This window comes from Sus scrofa, chromosome 2, assembly GCF_000003025.6.
Source record: "Sus scrofa isolate TJ Tabasco breed Duroc chromosome 2, Sscrofa11.1, whole genome shotgun sequence".
NCBI classification, from domain to species: domain Eukaryota; kingdom Metazoa; phylum Chordata; class Mammalia; order Artiodactyla; family Suidae; genus Sus; species Sus scrofa.
This window is the reverse complement of record NC_010444.4, coordinates 117,696,382-117,712,938: the sequence shown is the minus strand read 5'-3', so window position 1 is coordinate 117,712,938 and position 16,557 is coordinate 117,696,382. Positions and strand designations below refer to the sequence as shown.

The 16,557-nt window shown below is 40.0% G+C and overlaps 1 protein-coding gene across 1 annotated transcript in view; it reads right to left on the bottom strand.

Annotated features, from left to right (window-relative positions):
• The window catches only part of NREP (neuronal regeneration related protein), a 361,955-nt gene that overhangs the window by 154,867 nt on the left and 190,531 nt on the right, over window positions 1-16,557 (bottom strand). Inside the window, exon 3 of the mRNA XM_021084633.1 lies at window positions 14,725-14,875. The gene's annotated coding sequence lies outside the window, so the exon portion shown is untranslated. The remainder of the gene's footprint in view (window positions 1-14,724; window positions 14,876-16,557) is intronic.

Sequence of the window (16,557 nt, the reverse complement as noted above, 5' to 3'; positions counted from 1 at the left end):
GTTTGATTAGGTCCCATTGGTTTATTTTTGCTTTTATTTCTGTTGTTTTGGGAGACTGACCTTACAAATGTTTATTCGTAAGTTGATGTCAGAGAAAGTTTTGCCTCTGTTCTCTTCCAGGAGTTTGATGGTGTGTTGTCTCATATTTAAGTCTTTCAGCCATTTTGAGTTTATTTTCATGCATGGTGTGAGGGTGTGTTCTAATTTCATTGATTTACAGGCAGCTGTCCAGGTTTCCCAGCAATACTTGCTGAAAAGACTCTCTTTTTCCCATTTTATGTTCTTGCCTCCTTGTCAAAGATTAATGGACCATAGGTGTCTGGGTTTAGTTCTGGGTCCTCTATTCTGTTCCATTGGTCTGTATGTCTGTTTTGGGACCAGTACCACACTGTCTTGATGACTGGCTTTGTAATAGTGCCTGAAGTCTGGGAGAGAGATGCCTCCTGCTTGGTTTTTGTTCCTCAGAATGGCTTTGGCAATTCTGGGTCTTTTGTGGTTCCATATAAATGTTTGGATTGTTTGTTCTAGGTCTGTGAAAAATGTCACGGGCAATTTGATAGGGATTGCATTGAATCTGTGGATTGCTTTGGGTAATGTGACCATTTTTACAATATTAATTTTTCCAACCCAGGAGCATGGAATATCTTTCCATTTCTTGACATCTTCTTGAATTTCCTTGATTAATGTTTTATAGTTCTCAGCATGTAAGTCCTTTACCTCCTCGGTCAGGTGTATTCCCAGGTATTTGATTTAGGGGGGGGTGCAATTTTAAAAGGTATTGTATTTTTGTATTCCTTTTCTAATATTTCATTGTTAGTATACAGAAATGTGACTGATTTCTGAATGTTAATCTTATATCCTGCTACTTGGCTGAATGTGTTGATCAGTTCAAGTAGTTTCTGGGTTGAGTCCTTACGGTTTTCTATATGTAGTATGATGTCATCTGCATACAGTGACAGTTTTACCTCTTCTCTTCCTATATGGATGCCTTTTATTTCTTTTGTTTGTCTGACTGCTGTGGCTAGGACTTCCAGTACTATGTTGAAAAACATTGTTGAGAGTGGGCATCCTTGTCTTGTTCCAGATTTTAGTGGGAAGGCTTTCAGCTTTTTTCCATTGAGTATTATATTTGCTGTATGGCTTGCCATAAATGGTTTTGATTATGTTAAGGTATGTTCCCTCTATACCCACTTTGATAAGAGTTTTGATCATGAATGGATGTTGGACTTTTTCAAATGCTTTTTCTTCATCTATTGAGATGATCATTTATCTGAACAAAACTTTCCTTAAAAAAGACACATGCACCCGCATGTTCATCACAGCACTATTCACAATGGCCAAGACATGGAAACAACCCAAGTGTCCATCGACAGATGATTGGATTAGGAAGATGTGGTTCATATATACACAATGGAATACTACTCAGCCATAAACAAGAATGAAATAATGCCATTTGCAGCAACCTGGGTGCAACTGGAGACTCTCATACTGAATGAAATAAGTCAGAAAGAGAAAGACAAATACCGTATGATATCACTTATATCTGGAATCTAATATATGGCACAAATGAACCTTTCCACAGAAAAGAAAATCGTGGACTTGGAGAATAGACTTGTGGTTGCCAAGGGGGATGGGGAGGGAGAGGGATGCATTGAGAGCTTGGGGTTAATAGATACAGACTATTGCCTTTGGAATGGATTAGCAATGAGGTCCTGCTTTGTAGCACTGGGAACTATGTCTAGCCACTTATGATGGAGCATGATAATGTGAGAAAAAAGAATGTATACATGTATCTGTAACTGGGTCACCATGTTGTGCAGTTAAAAGAAAATTAAAGAAAAGAAAATTCAAATAAGTATCTTCTCAAATTAAGAGGGGAGTAAGTCTACAGTTCAATGCCTTGCATGGAAAAGACAAGGACACTAAATGATCAGGAGAGGCAGAGAACCAGAAGCCACAAGAAGGAACTAAGAGAATAGAGTGGGAAAGAAGGGATGGGTGCTGAAAACAAGGTTTCCTACTTCACAAAAGGGGAAATTCCCTAGCTCTATTCTTTTTCCCATCTCTGGGTCTCATGACAGGGGTGGTGCCATTACTACAAAAGACAACAGGGTAGGGCAGGATAAAAGAAGTAGAAGAGATTCCATACTGAAATAACATCAATACTTAAAGTTACCTACTGATGAATAAGGGCACTGTAAATCCAATTCAACCCACAGATTTACTTTAAAAATTAAAAGCATGCCCTGCTCAAATTAGTAGATAAAAGGATGTAACCATCCAAAGCATCAGAAAGTAAGATTATTTGATGGTTACTAGTACTTTTAGATTTGAGTCCATTGATAGAAAAAAATTTAAATGTAAATGACAGTCAAATGAAAAAGTAGGCTCTGGGCTAAGGGCCATATTCCCACTTCAGAGCCAAGGATCACCTTAAAGAACTCTAAACATAGGGGCTGGTATATCTTTAGCTGAAGCACTTACTGCAAAAAGGAGTTATTGGCCTCTCTCTGCTTACAGAATACATCTTTAAGGCAGCACACTTCTATCTTAGGTGGTCAGAGAAGCTTAAGAAGTCTAAATATGTAACTTTCTCTGATAGAGAACTTAGGAATGTACCCCAAAGTTGCTCTCAGGGAGTGTGGTCTTTTCATTTTTGGAAAAATCTTACTCTTCTTTTTGATTATTCTCTTGAACTAAGTCCTTGCATGAATAAAAGTCCTTTGAATTGTAGACACAGATGGCCACTCAAACCAGGGCAAGCAAATGCTATTACTCCAGCCCAGGGCCCTCGGCTCCTTTGGCCATTTCTGTGTGCCTTTGTGCTTGCTTTGCTGTCTACTGCCTTCTGTGGCTTCACCAAGTATTGTTCTTGCAAGAACTCCTCCAGCTACTGAGCTGCACACTCGGGGAGCTGGACATGCCTGGAAGTTTGTGTCCCTCTGAGTCCTGAGCCAGTGACTGATGGTGCAGGGCAATGAAAGTTCAGCTTTTCAGTCCCAGGTCAAGAGGGCTCTCAGGCTGAAGCTAACTTCCAGGGACTGTCTGAAATCACAAATTACTCTCCTCTTCTCTTAGAGTTCTTTCTCCACTTCTTTTCAGCTTCTCTTGGGAGTACTTCCTTAGTCAATTACTCGCCTATGAGTCCTCATCTCAGAGTCAGCTTCCAGAGAAGCTGACCTAAGACAGCAGACCAAATAAAAAATGGCCGGAGGGGCTTAGGTAACGCTGCAAGAGGCAATCACAGACACAGACACATAACACAGCACTGTCTTGGGGACTGGAGCTCAAGAGCATTTGGGTCCTCACTGTACCTCCATCATGCTCACATGTTTGGTATCATATGCGTGTGTGTGTGTCTCAGCATCTTCCCCAATCCCCCCACTGCAGACACCCTTTCCCAACTTCAAGCAACCATATCCAAGGACACTCAGGTCAGAAGTATAAGACTGGTCACCTAAGTGTGCCCTTTCATCAGAGATGCCCACACAGACATACGCACACATACAACCTGCTTAGGCTATAAGGTATACAAGCGAATTAAACTGGAGGGGAGTAGAAAAAAGTTAGGTTTATAAAATATGGATACATTGGCATATTACTATAAATGTTTTACATGTGAAAATACACTAGTCATTATATAATACAGAAAATGTACATGAGAATAGAACATTTAGAACAATTTATTGGCTTTATTAGCCTTTCACATAGGTATAGCTACCTTGTTTTCTAGAATATATGAATGAGAAATAATATATCTTACTTTAAAGAAGTATTTGTGTGAAGGGGAAGTCAGTGAGAGGCCTCCTCTGTGCACCTTAAAGAGTATGAGTGAATATTCACATGTTTCTTGGGCCTGTCTTATGTTTTATGATCCAGGCCATTACTGAGACAATTCAGAACCCTATCTCCCAATATCTCCCAATCTTTCCCTCTTCTTTTCTGCCAGGAGATGTGACATTGACCAAGAGTCACATCTATCCTATGGGCACGGGTTTCAAAAATTTTTGGCCTATATTGATATCACAACCTGATATATACCCGCATATGCACATACGAACAAAACATGTGAAAATAATCAAAACATTCCGTGAAGTAATACTTCTTCCTACCACTAATGCACTCTGTTTTCCATTGTTTTGTTATGGCTGAGTCTATTTCATTTTTTAAAACACTAGCAGAAGCAAGGAAATTGATTTCAGGGTCCATTAATGGGTTACAACTAGTGCCTTGGGACATTAAAGGCCTGCATCTAAAGGCTAATATTACCAGAAGCACTGCCCCTATAAGTCATTATCATCCACTAACACCTTATTGTGCATCAACTCATTATTCATGTAACAAATGTGTTTTGAGTGCTTGCTCCATGCAGGACTTTTTGATGAGAGCCAAAAAAGACAGAAACACAAATAAGTACTCATGTTTACCTTTAAAAGCTCACCAGCAGGGTCCTTAGTTGCAAGCAGTAGGAGACTATTCTGGCTGATATGATACATAGGAGCTTTATATGCTTTACATAGTATATACTTACAGTAAAGAGTTTTATAGTTATATAGACTACATAGATGATAGCTATATATATATATAGATATGATATAGATATATAGGTATAGCTATAACTATAGCTATAGTTATAGATACACAGTAGCTTTCCCAGGACTACCAGGAAAGAGAGAGAAGCACAGAGAAAGTTGCATGGCCTGAGCTACAATCATGATCACTCCCCAGCAATGGTCCACAGCTGTCCCTACTGGCACTCCAACCTACATTGTACATGGCCAGCACCCCAAGCCAGCCCTGACCTCAATCATTATCACTGGCCATCACTGCCATAGTGCCCTGGGACAGGCCATGTGGTGGCCACAGTGGCCTTTCCCAGTCTTAGATGAAATTTCCTATCACTGCTTCTCTGAGACACCAGCTCTTGAATAAGAGTCTGCTGTGATTGCGCCTGACTGACCTTGGGCCATGTGCCCCTTGCATGGTGACTTAGAGCTTAGAATCTGGCATCAGATTCCTTGGGTTCAAAGTTTAGCTCTTCCAATTACTGCTGTGTGACTGTGAGCAAGTTAGTTTTTTTCTGTGTTCTCCAGTTTCCTCAGCTGTAGCAATTTGATAATACTGGTACCTACTTCACATAGATTAGTAGATTTAAGATGGTTATAGTTGGCTTATATATTATGAGAGCTGTTACTGAGGATTAGATGAGTTACTACTCGTCAAGTAGTTAGAAGTGATACCTATTACTACGGAGAGTTAGGAAAGGGAGTGTCTGAAACTTTCAGATCTTAACATGGAAGATGGGCTCAGCCTCAAATCAAGACTCAAAATATGGAGTAATTTCCAACACACATGATGGGCAATCACAGAATGGCTACTAACATAGTAGAAAAGTTAAAAGATGAATTGAATGATTATATCCCTACTCTTGGAGGTCAGGGCTCTGAAGGAATGAAGCCCAGCATGGGATGGAGAGCAGGAGTTATGAAAAGGTCTGGAGCTTTGGGAGCTCTGAACTATAGAAGCCAAGATGCCAGAAATCTGTGAGGAAAACATCAGGGGAAAGGTAGAGTGGAGAGAGGAGGGGGCATGGATGCCAGAGGCTTCCTCACTCGACAATTTTGTAATGGATGACTCTTGTTTTTTCAGACCAATATGACATTCTAGGGCAGGAGTCTTCAAATACTTTCACACATATATCCCCTTAAAGAATTTTGCCAACTATTTACATCCCACAGATTTTTAGGTTAACATCTAAAATGTTATCATGATTTAAATAGTCAAAAATGTTGTGATTTCTGTCACATAATATATATGCTTTAAATATATTCCTCAAAATCTTCAAGCTTCAGAGTTAGCTTTTTTAACTTATAGAAATTCTCTGCTGTTAAAAGAAACACGGCAAATAAAATCCTCGTTTCCAAATCAATTGGGCAAACAGACAATTTTTGTCAGAAAGAAAATGTCTGAATTTATATTTAAACTGAAATGCATGTGTTAATCTGTGTTGCTGGGTTAATCATCCAATTTTGAATTCCATTCTAAGAGAGATAGAGAAGGCTTGGAGCCTTGTCTTGAGTTTGGGGCCTGAAGTAAATAATATGTTTCTCCTTTAAAGTTTTACCACTAGAAGCTTATTTTCATGTTCCTCACACAATGTGCCCTTATGAGCTGCAAAGTCTCAAACTGTACCTTTGGCATCTTGATGTTTAAGTTCTGAGCAAGGCATCATGGTCCATTTAGGGTGGGTGAAGTGAGAAGGAGGTAACTGTAGAAGAGGAGACAGGGAGAGAAAACTTGTAGCCCATAAGCTTGTTCTTAGGTGGCCAGTTCAGAAAAGGACACATTTAGAAGTTAAAGAATGGAAGTTTATTCCTTAAAATGATCCCAGCTTATGTATTCACTAAAAAATCTAAACTGGAGTGTGTGTTCCAGAAGTTAAGCTGCTAGCAAAGACATAAATAAACGTATAATCTAAAATATTAGCACCATTTGCTGAATGTCCCTTTTCCTTTTGTTGTGGAGATGGCGGGGAGAAGAAGGTGACCCACTCTACCACACTGGCCCTGATTGGCTCAAACTTTAGTTACAGTATCTATATAAAATGGAAAATATGCATAGAATGACATAAAGAATTTTGCATTTGATATTGCTCTAGAATAGGTTTTGTTGGTCTGCTGGCTTTGTTTGTTTGTTTGTTTGTTTTTGTCTTTTTATCATTTCTAAGGCCGCTCCCATGGCATATGGAGGTTCCCAGGCTAGGGGTTAAATCGGAGCTATGCCACAGCCACAGCAACTTGGGATCCAAGCCACGTCTGCGACCTACACCACAGCTCACAGCAACGCCGGATCATTAACCCACTGGGCAAGGCCAGGGATTGAACCCGCAACCTCATGGTGAGCCACGACGGGAACTCCCTGTCTGCTGTTTTTCAAAAAAACAAAAAAACAAAAAACAAAAGACTGGAACACACACTCCAGTGAGATTTTTTAGTGCTTAGTGTTTTTAGTGTTTGCTTTTGGTTCCAAATTAATCTTGACAAAATATTGCATTTAATCATGAAATGATATGCTATGCTACTTAGAAAAATTTATAAATCAAAGAGAAGCAAACAGTGAGATACTAAGGAATTTTGCCAAAGCATTTTATAGGGGGGAGCAAATGGATTAGGTAGTCAAAGTCCTTAGTCCTCCATACAACTCTGAAGGCAGCCTCGGAGCCTCTGGAGCCAATACCAGTGACCACCTCCGCAGAGGTCTGGTCTCCAGCAAGGGACTTTTGTCACCACATCTAAGAAGTCTGAGTTGGCCACAAATATTTAGACACTTTTAAGCTAGATTCCCCAATCACTGTCAAACTGAATCTAAACAGAAATCTTCCTTGCTTTAACATGTGTATAACTGACAGCATTCAGTAGAAAATGAGAAATCTACACACAAATCTTTACACATTTTCAGGTCAGGGAAAATCTTTGAGGAATTAATTATGTGTCTTGGAACTCCTGTTACTCAATTTGTTATGGCAATTCCTGTGTGCCAAACGGAGTTTTCCACTCCCAGGCCTTCACTTTCCCCCTTAATGATGTGGAAATAGAAGCCCTCAGAAAGAACCAAAGCTAAGTAAGTGGCAGAAAGAAAGAAAGAAAAAAGGAAGGAAGGAAGGAGTAGGGAGGGAGAAAAGAGGGAAGTGGGGGCAGAGAGAGGGAGAGAGAAAAAATCTATTAAATGCAAAGCACCTAACCAGATTCCTTTGGACTAAGCTTTTCTTCCAAGAGGAGCAGATTATTTCTGCTTTTCCTTCTTTCTTTTGTTCCCCTGTATTTGTCTTCAGGCAATTGTCCAGCAATTGTAAAAACTCCATGAAAGGACTAAAACAGAGCACAGAAACATGGCAAACTGCTGTGGAAATGCACTTTGGAGAGTGATGCTGAAATTGCCCTAAATAGCTCTTCAAGTCTAGGAGCAGAGAGCAAGAGCATCATGGCCTATGGCCCTCAGTGGCCTGCCTTATGCTCTGATTGAGCCAGAGCACCGGAAGGGAGGGATGGAGTGAAACAAGGAAACAAAATGTAAGACAACCAGCTCAACATTAGACCATTCGACACACAGCTCAGAACTTCCCTTAGGTTATTAGACTCCCTTAAGGACAAATGATAAATTTTATTCTGTTACTAACGCCAAATGAGAAGAAACACTGTCCCCTTTACCCCACCCCCATATAGTATAATTCCTTTGACATGGTGATTTTAGTTTAATCTCCAATTGCTCTCTTCCACCAATACAAATATTATTAAAGACAAATTTTGAGATTATATTTTCTAAGTTTTTTAAACTTTTTAATTGGAATGAGTTTTGTATCAAAACCTACTTAGGGACTGCCTAGACTTGACCTTCTGTCTAAACTATAAGCCTTTATTTTCTAAATTTTTTAAAAAATTATAGTTGATTTACAATGTTCTGTCATTTCTGCTGTATGTAGAGTGACTCAGCCATACATATATAAACATTCTTTCTCTCACATTATCTTCCGTCATGTTCCAGCACAAGTGATTGGATATAGTTATCTCTCCTATACAGTAGGACCTCACTGCTTATCTACTCCAAATGCAATAGTTTGCATCTACTAATCTCAAACACCCAGTCCATCCCATTCCCTCCTCCTTTCCCTTGGCAACCACAAGTCTGTTCTCCATGTCACTCTCACCACTTTTATTCAACACAGTATTGGAAGTCCTAGCTAGAGCAATGAGACAAACGAAAGAAATAAAAGGTATACAAATTGGAGGAGAAGAGGTAAAGTTGTCACTATATGCAGATGACATGATACTGTATATAGAAAATCCTAAGGGCTCCACATAAAACTATTCAAACTGATCAACGAATTCAACAAAGTAGCAGAATACAAGATTAACATGCAGAAATCAGTTGCATTTCTGTATACTAACAATAGAATATCAGAAAAGGAATATAAAAATACCTTTTAAAATCACACACCCCAAAATTAAATACCTAGGAATAAACCTGACCAAGGAGGTGAAAGACTTATATACTGATACCTATAAAACATTAATCAAGGAAATTAAAGAGTATTCAAAGAAACTGAAATACATTCCATGCTTCTGGATTGGAAGAATTAATATTGTTAAAATGGCCATACTACCCAAAGCAATTGACAGATTTAACGCAATCCCTATCAAATTACCCATGACATTTTTCACAGACCTAGAACAAACAATCCAAAAATTTATATGGAACCATAAAATACCCAGAATTGCCAAAGCAATCTTGAGGAAAAAAAAAAAAAAAAAAGCAGGAGGCCTACTCCCCCAGACTTCAGACAATATCACAAAGCTACAGTAATCAGGACAGTGTGATACTAGTACCAAAACAAACATACAGACCAAAGGAACAGAATAGAGAACCCAGAAATAAACCCAGACACCTATGGTTAAGTAATCTTCGACAAAGGAGGCAAGAATATAAAATGCATAAAAGTCTCTTCAGCAAGTTGTGCTGGGAAAACTGGACAGCTGCATGTATATCAACGAAAACAGAATACACCCTCACACCATGCACAAAAATAAACTCGAAATGGCTTAAAGACTTAAACTTAAAAGAAGACACCATAAAACTCCTAGAACAGAACATAGGCAAAACATTCTTTAACACCAACAGTGCAAATGTTTTCTTAGGTCAGTCACCCAAGGCAACAGATATAAAACCAAAATAAACCAATGGGACCTACTCCAACTTACAAGCTTTTGCACACCAAAGGAAACCATAAAAAAAAAAAAAAAAAGACAACCTATGGACTGGGAGAAAACAGTTGCAAACAATGCAACCGACAAGGGCTTAATCTCCAAAATATACAAACAACTCATACAACTCAATAGCAAAAAAAAAAAAAAAACAAACAATCCAATTGAAAAATGGAGGGAGGCCTAAATAGACATTTCTCCAAAGAAGACATATGGATGGTCAACAGGCACATGAAAAAATGCTCAACATCACTAATTATTAGATAAGTGCAAATCAAAACTATAATGAGGCACCACCTCACACTGGTCAGAATGGTTACCATTAATAAGTCTACAAAATAACAAATACTGGAGAGTGGTGTGGGTAGGAATGTAAATTGGTACAACCACTATGGAAAACAGTATGGAGGTGCCTATGAAAACTAAATATAGAACTAGCATATGATTCAGTAATCCCACTACTGGGCATATATCCAGACAAAACTTTGATTTAAAAAGATACTTGTATCCCATGTTCATTGCAGCACTATTCACAATAGCCAAGACATGAAAACAGCCTAAACGTCCAATGACAGATGAATGGATTAAGAAGATGTGGTATACATGCAATGAATAATACTTAGCCATAAAAAAGAACAAAATAATGCCATTTGCAGCAACATGGATGGAACTAGAGATTCTCACACTAAGATCCTCACTTCTGAAGTGAGTCAGAATGAGAAAGACAAATACCATATGATATCACTTATGTGTGAAATCTATATATGCACAAATGAACCTATCTACAGAAAAGAAACAAACTTGTGGACACGGAGAGGTGATGTTGCCCTATTCACACAGCATGGTGACTGGAGGACTATTACGGAAGGAGAACAAGGAGCCAAAGCTAGCTACCTGTTTACTGCCAATCCAGGGCCATTTCCCTCTTGTCCATGTAAAGTGACCTCTAATTTATATCAAGGTCCACTTCAGGACCAGTATCCTGATCCCTAGCTCAGGAATACATCCTCATTTATGTAAGTCACTCCTGGCAAACCACCCTTCTTCTCTGTGATTAGTTTAGAGCGTGTGATAAGAGAGTCAAGAAAGGAAGCCACTGAGGGCTTTTGGGAAAGGTGTTCTTACCTAGAAGTCATGTCACAAAGAAGACACAATCCCTTTGTCCTAATGATATTGTTGTGATTGGACACAGTAGCCAGTACTTGGACAGTCATCTGGCAACTATGTAGGGAGCTAACTGGAGCACAAGGCCAAGGCACCAAGCATGGCAGAAAGTGGGAAGAATTCGGATCCCTGAGAATGTCACCCAGATACTGAAGTAATTAATTCAGGCACTGCCCTATCTTGCCCCCTCTCTGGTGTCTTTATCATTTCAACCTTCTGTGATGACTTTAAAATATGTCACATTTGAACCTAAAATACCATACAAATGAACTTAATTGTGAAACAGAAACAGAATCAGACTGGAAACAAACTTGTGGTTGCCAAGGGGGAGGGGTTTGGGAGGGGTGGAGTTGGAGGTTGGGCTTAGCAGATAAGCTCTTATACATGGAGGGGAGAAACAACAGATTCTTCTCTATGGCATAGAGAACTATACTCAATGTCCTATGATAAATCATAATGGAAAAGAATATTAAAAAAGTGTATAGAGATGTATAACTGAATCACTTTGCTATAGAGTGTAATTAACAGAACATTGTAAATCAACAATACTTCTTGGGGAGTGGGGGGGATTGGCTGGGATTTAGGATGGAAATGCTATAAAACTGGGTTGTGATGACTGTTGTACAACTATAAATGCAATAAAATTCATTGAGTTAAAAAACAATACTTCAATTAAGAAATGCAAAAAATAAATATTTTTTTTAAATATGCCACAATTCTTTGATCCTCTCCTTTAAAATTGGTTAAAGCTAAATCTCCCCCCTTGAGTATAAGTTAGACTTCGTGACTCACATTCAACAGAATAAAGCGGAAGTAACAGTACACAACTTCAGAGACTAGATCTTAAAAGGCACACTGGCTTCCTCCTCACTTGCTCTCTCGGATCACTCATAGTAGGTGAAGCCAGCTGTCACGTCATGAGGACACCCAAGAAGCCTGAGGAGAGGCCCACCTGGTGAGGAACTGAGGTGACACGGAGGTGCGCCACAACAGAAGCAGATCTTCAGGTCCAGTCAGGCCTTAAGATGACTGCAGTGTCTGCCTACATCCTGACAGCAATTCTCTAAGAGACTCTTAGCCAGAACAGTCCAGCTAAGCGACTCCTCAAGTGCTGATTCATGGAAACTGTGAGATGATGTGTACTGCTGTTTTAACCCACTATGGGCTGGGGAAATTATAACAAAAGAGTAGATAAAAAAGGTACTTTTTAAGATGTGGTCTAACCTTTTCAGAAAAAGGTATATGAATTGATAAAATGTTCTAAAAGACTGATTCAAAAACTAGAGACCCACAGGGCCCTCCAGGGGTCCTCAGGTTTATTTTCCTCTTTCTTTAAAAGAGCATATAATCCTCTCTGAGACCAACGAGATGCCTCTCCTAAGGACTTCCAAAAAAGGAGATAACAGTTGTTCTAGGGCTTTACTTTCACAACCATCTGGTGAGAGGCTAAAACCCTCTGGTTATGATTAAACCGACTGCATACTGAATCTTAGAATTTTGCTTCCCAAAATTTCTTGTAGGAAAAGCATCCTGAATAATATTAACAGATATTCTACCAAAAATAGAGAGAGGGAAGGTAGAGATTTAAAACATACACATAGCATATTAGAGACTGTGGAGAAAACTTTCTGCAACGAGATCTGTTTAACTTGTGTTTAACTCAGAGTTTTTCAAATGTAGAGTGACTACAGACAGGACTCTGATGCTCTTTTCCCCCAACAAAAATATCTATGAGAATTTCTGGGGACATAAATGTTCTTCAGGACACAGAGAAATATGAGTGTGGATGAGAAAGAGCACATCACAATATACTGAATGAATGTACTAGCACGAATGATCAAAATAATCTGACACTAACCTCAAAATACCATGGCCATCCTACAGAGACACAGTCACATCCATTATCTGAGTAATTCAAAGTGTCTAAGTTTAGACTTAGATTTCAAGTCACAAATGGTACAAATTAAGAACTGCCAATGTGCAAATAGGGCTCATGAACTCAAAAAATTAGCACTTTTCTCCCCAGATTCAAACTTTTAGATGAGTTGCTTCTTACCCAGTAAACAATAACGTTTTTGCCCCCTCCTTTAAAATCGTTTTAGTATCTCAGGAGAATTTTCCCTCTCAAACACTTGATATAGGAAAAGAGCTTCTTACAGAGATTGCTAAAATATTGATACCTGGTTATAAGATCCCAAATTAGCATGCCAATGCTTGCTAAAAGGTCAAATAATTCACCAGTGATGCAGCCAGTACTGCCAAGGAAGCCAAGCCCTGTTGACTGGCAGTATGAGTCCCTGAATTCTCTCCTTCTGTTAAGCCCCAAGCCAAATTAACAAAGCCCCACACTCCTAAGTGAGTGGGAAGATCACTCATAGCAGGTGATCAGAACTTGCTCTAACCAGACAAGGGCCCATAAGGTAAACAGTTCTGTCCTGGTGCTGAGCCAAATCTGACATGCCCAGAATACTTCTTAGTATTAGAGTTTGCAGTAATTTCTTTGTCATTTAGAGTCAAATCAACCCTTTAAGACTCAGCAGATATAGGATCTACAGAAATGAATATATACAAGCAAGCATATGAGAAACCCCACTTTCCCCCTACATCCCCCTGGCTCGCCATCTTAGATTCCTGTAGCTAATACCATGCCCATCACCCAGGAAGGGAGACCGCTGCTTAAACTCTTGTTCAAGGGAGACTGCTTCTTAAACACATGAATGCTTTTCCTTAATTCTCTTAGTAAAAATGAAATATGTCATTTAGGAAAGTATTGGGTTCTTAAAAGGGATCCCCACACCCACCTTGCCAAGGAAAGAAATGGAGTAATTACAAAGCAATCTCTGAGTGGTCAGTTTTTAAAAGAACAGGATTCTGATGCTACAAATACACTGTGGGCTTCATGGCTGGTAAATCTATTTGGACATTTTCCTTATTTCTTCTATTAGTTAACCCATTAACTAGTTAACTCATTGCCTATAATCCTTTATTGAGAGTATTACCACCTGGCTCAAGGATGGAATTACTGCACTCTTTCTTACCCACAGCCATCACCCCCAATAGTCCAAGTTCCATTTTTTCTCTGATAAGAGAGATTCCTCATCCACTTCCCATATCCAATTGGTCAGTCAATTATGGAGGGCATTTCTCAGTTCCAGAATTTTTTTTTTTGGCTGCATTCATAATATGCAAAAGTTCCTGGGCCAGGGATGGAGCTTGTGCCACAGCAGAGACCCGAGCCACTTCAGTGACAACACTGAATCCTTAATCTACTACACCACAAGGGAACTCTAAAGTCCAGAATTTCTAAGAGCTTAAACACACCTGTCCCATTTTTTTGCCTTCCTTGCTTGGAGGAAAGATGTGCATTATCACAGGGTAGACTGCATCCCTAAAGAGAACCCATGGCTACTGATCCAGAAGCTAGGGAACTTAGATGTTCTAAGAAACCAGAGTGGGTCCACTGAGTGGAGCCACACAGAACCTAAAAAGACCTATGTTGCCTTAGCTTGTTTTTCCCCAGTCTCAGCAGCTCATAGACTTCTCCTTGACTCTCAGGGGGAGGAAGCTAAGCATATAGTTTCATGCTGGGGCCCAGCCCACAATGCCTACTGCCTTAAGCAATGGGTGGCTAGTATCTGCTATGTGAGGCCCCAGAGATGTTTATCCCAGGTGAGAAGTGTTGCCAATGTGGGTGGCTGAGCAAACTGGAGTCAACTGGACTGTCCTAAAGAGATGGAGAACTTGCTGGGGGAGCAAGCAGAAACCTCCAGATGCAGAAGGCAGTAACTTCAGCCAGACTTACCTATACAACCAGGGAGAGGCCAGAGAATATATCACTCATACATCCAAATGCTCCTTGGCTTGTGGGAGTCACTGTCCTTGAGGAACACAGAAATTCAGGATGGAGAAACAAACCATGGTGAGGTGGGTAGGCAGGAGCATGACAGGGCCACCTGGAAAAGAAAATGATACTTTTGTAGGATATATATATATATTTTTTGGTAGTTTTAGTAATAATTTTTCCAGAAGAGAAATGTGGCTGTACAGCATTTTTGAAAATGGACCGGTCATTTTCTGCCCATGTCTCTTCACCTTCTCCTGCCCTACCTTGCACTCAGAGCAGCCAAGCTGTGCTCATAACCGCATGGGATGAAGATGTCAGCAGAGAGCAAAGATAAAAAGAACTATTCTAATTGGTCTTGAACACAGAAAGAAAGGAAGAAGGTGTTTACAGAGTACAGGAAATAGGGCCTTAGACAACATCCCGGAGGAGTCCATACCCAGCACAGCTTGAACTCAGCAGATGACGCCAACGGGCCTGGAGGACCAGGAGCAAAGGAACAAGGGAATCTCAACACTGACATACAGAGATCAAGGACTGAGGCCCAGAGGGGAGGATGAATGTTCCCAGCAGGGCAAGACGCTGCCAGGAAATGCAGCTTACCCTCTTCCACGGAAAGTGTTTACTACACACATATTTTGAAATGTAGGTGTAAGTCCTGGGAGATAGGCAAATGAGGGCAACTTGATAAAGATTAAGTTTCTGTCATCTCAGTGGAAGAAAATTAAAATTAACTTAAATATGGGGGGAAATAAGGCTATACCTGGTTTGAGGTAAGACTATTCCTGCAACAATTATATTTAAAATGTAGACTATAATTGTAACGTCCACCCCTTTTTCAAAAATGTAAAACGTGCTTCTTAGAATAAATACCATACTATCCCATTTCTATGATTTTAATGGTATGTTCTAGGCACATGTGAATAGGAAGCTGTATTAGACTTCTAGGGCTGCCATAACAAAGGACCAGAAACTAGGTGCCTTAAAACAACAGAAATGTATTGCCTCAGAGTTCTGAAGGCTAGAAACCAGCAATCAAAGTGTTTGCAAGACCGGCACTCTTGGAGGCTCTGAAAGAGAAATCTTCCTTGCCTCTTTCCAGCTGCTGGTAGTTGCTGGCAATCCTTGGCACCTCATGGTTTATGAATACATCACCCTAGTCTCTGCCGTTATCAGCTTCCTTCCCTGGCATTCTCCTCCACATCTGCCTCTGTGCCTTTTCCTCTCTTCTTATAAGGACAGCAGGCATACTGGATTAAGGGGAATGACTACCTTAACTCATTACATCTGCAAAGACCCTATTTCCAAATAAGGTCACATTCTGAGTTTCTGGGGATGCCATGAATTTGGGGTGAAGGGGACACTAACAATCAAGTACAGAATTCACTGCCACTATGGCCTCACAGCTGCGTTCCCCAAATGTGGCTAAAATCCCCTTAATTTCCAACAGAAAGAGCAGAAAACCAGTTGGGAACTTTTGACAATTTTTCTACTGAAATTGCATATAAAAGTAACTGAAAGACAGCAAAGGAAATAAATTACAGCCCTACTAGCTATGGCTATTTCCAAAGACAACAGCTCTAGGCCCACCCTGGTGTATCACTGAATAATCCAAGAATGGCTTTTATGGACGGGAACCAACTTATTTCAGCTGTGGGAATATCCTTCACTCTGGACTCACTGGACTTACTGGACTCACTTGAGACCCCAGAGAACTGTTTGTCCTTCCCTATGGTCCAGGGTCTACCCCCTTGTCTTAACTTTGTGCTCTTGGATACCTTCCTTTACAAGAAA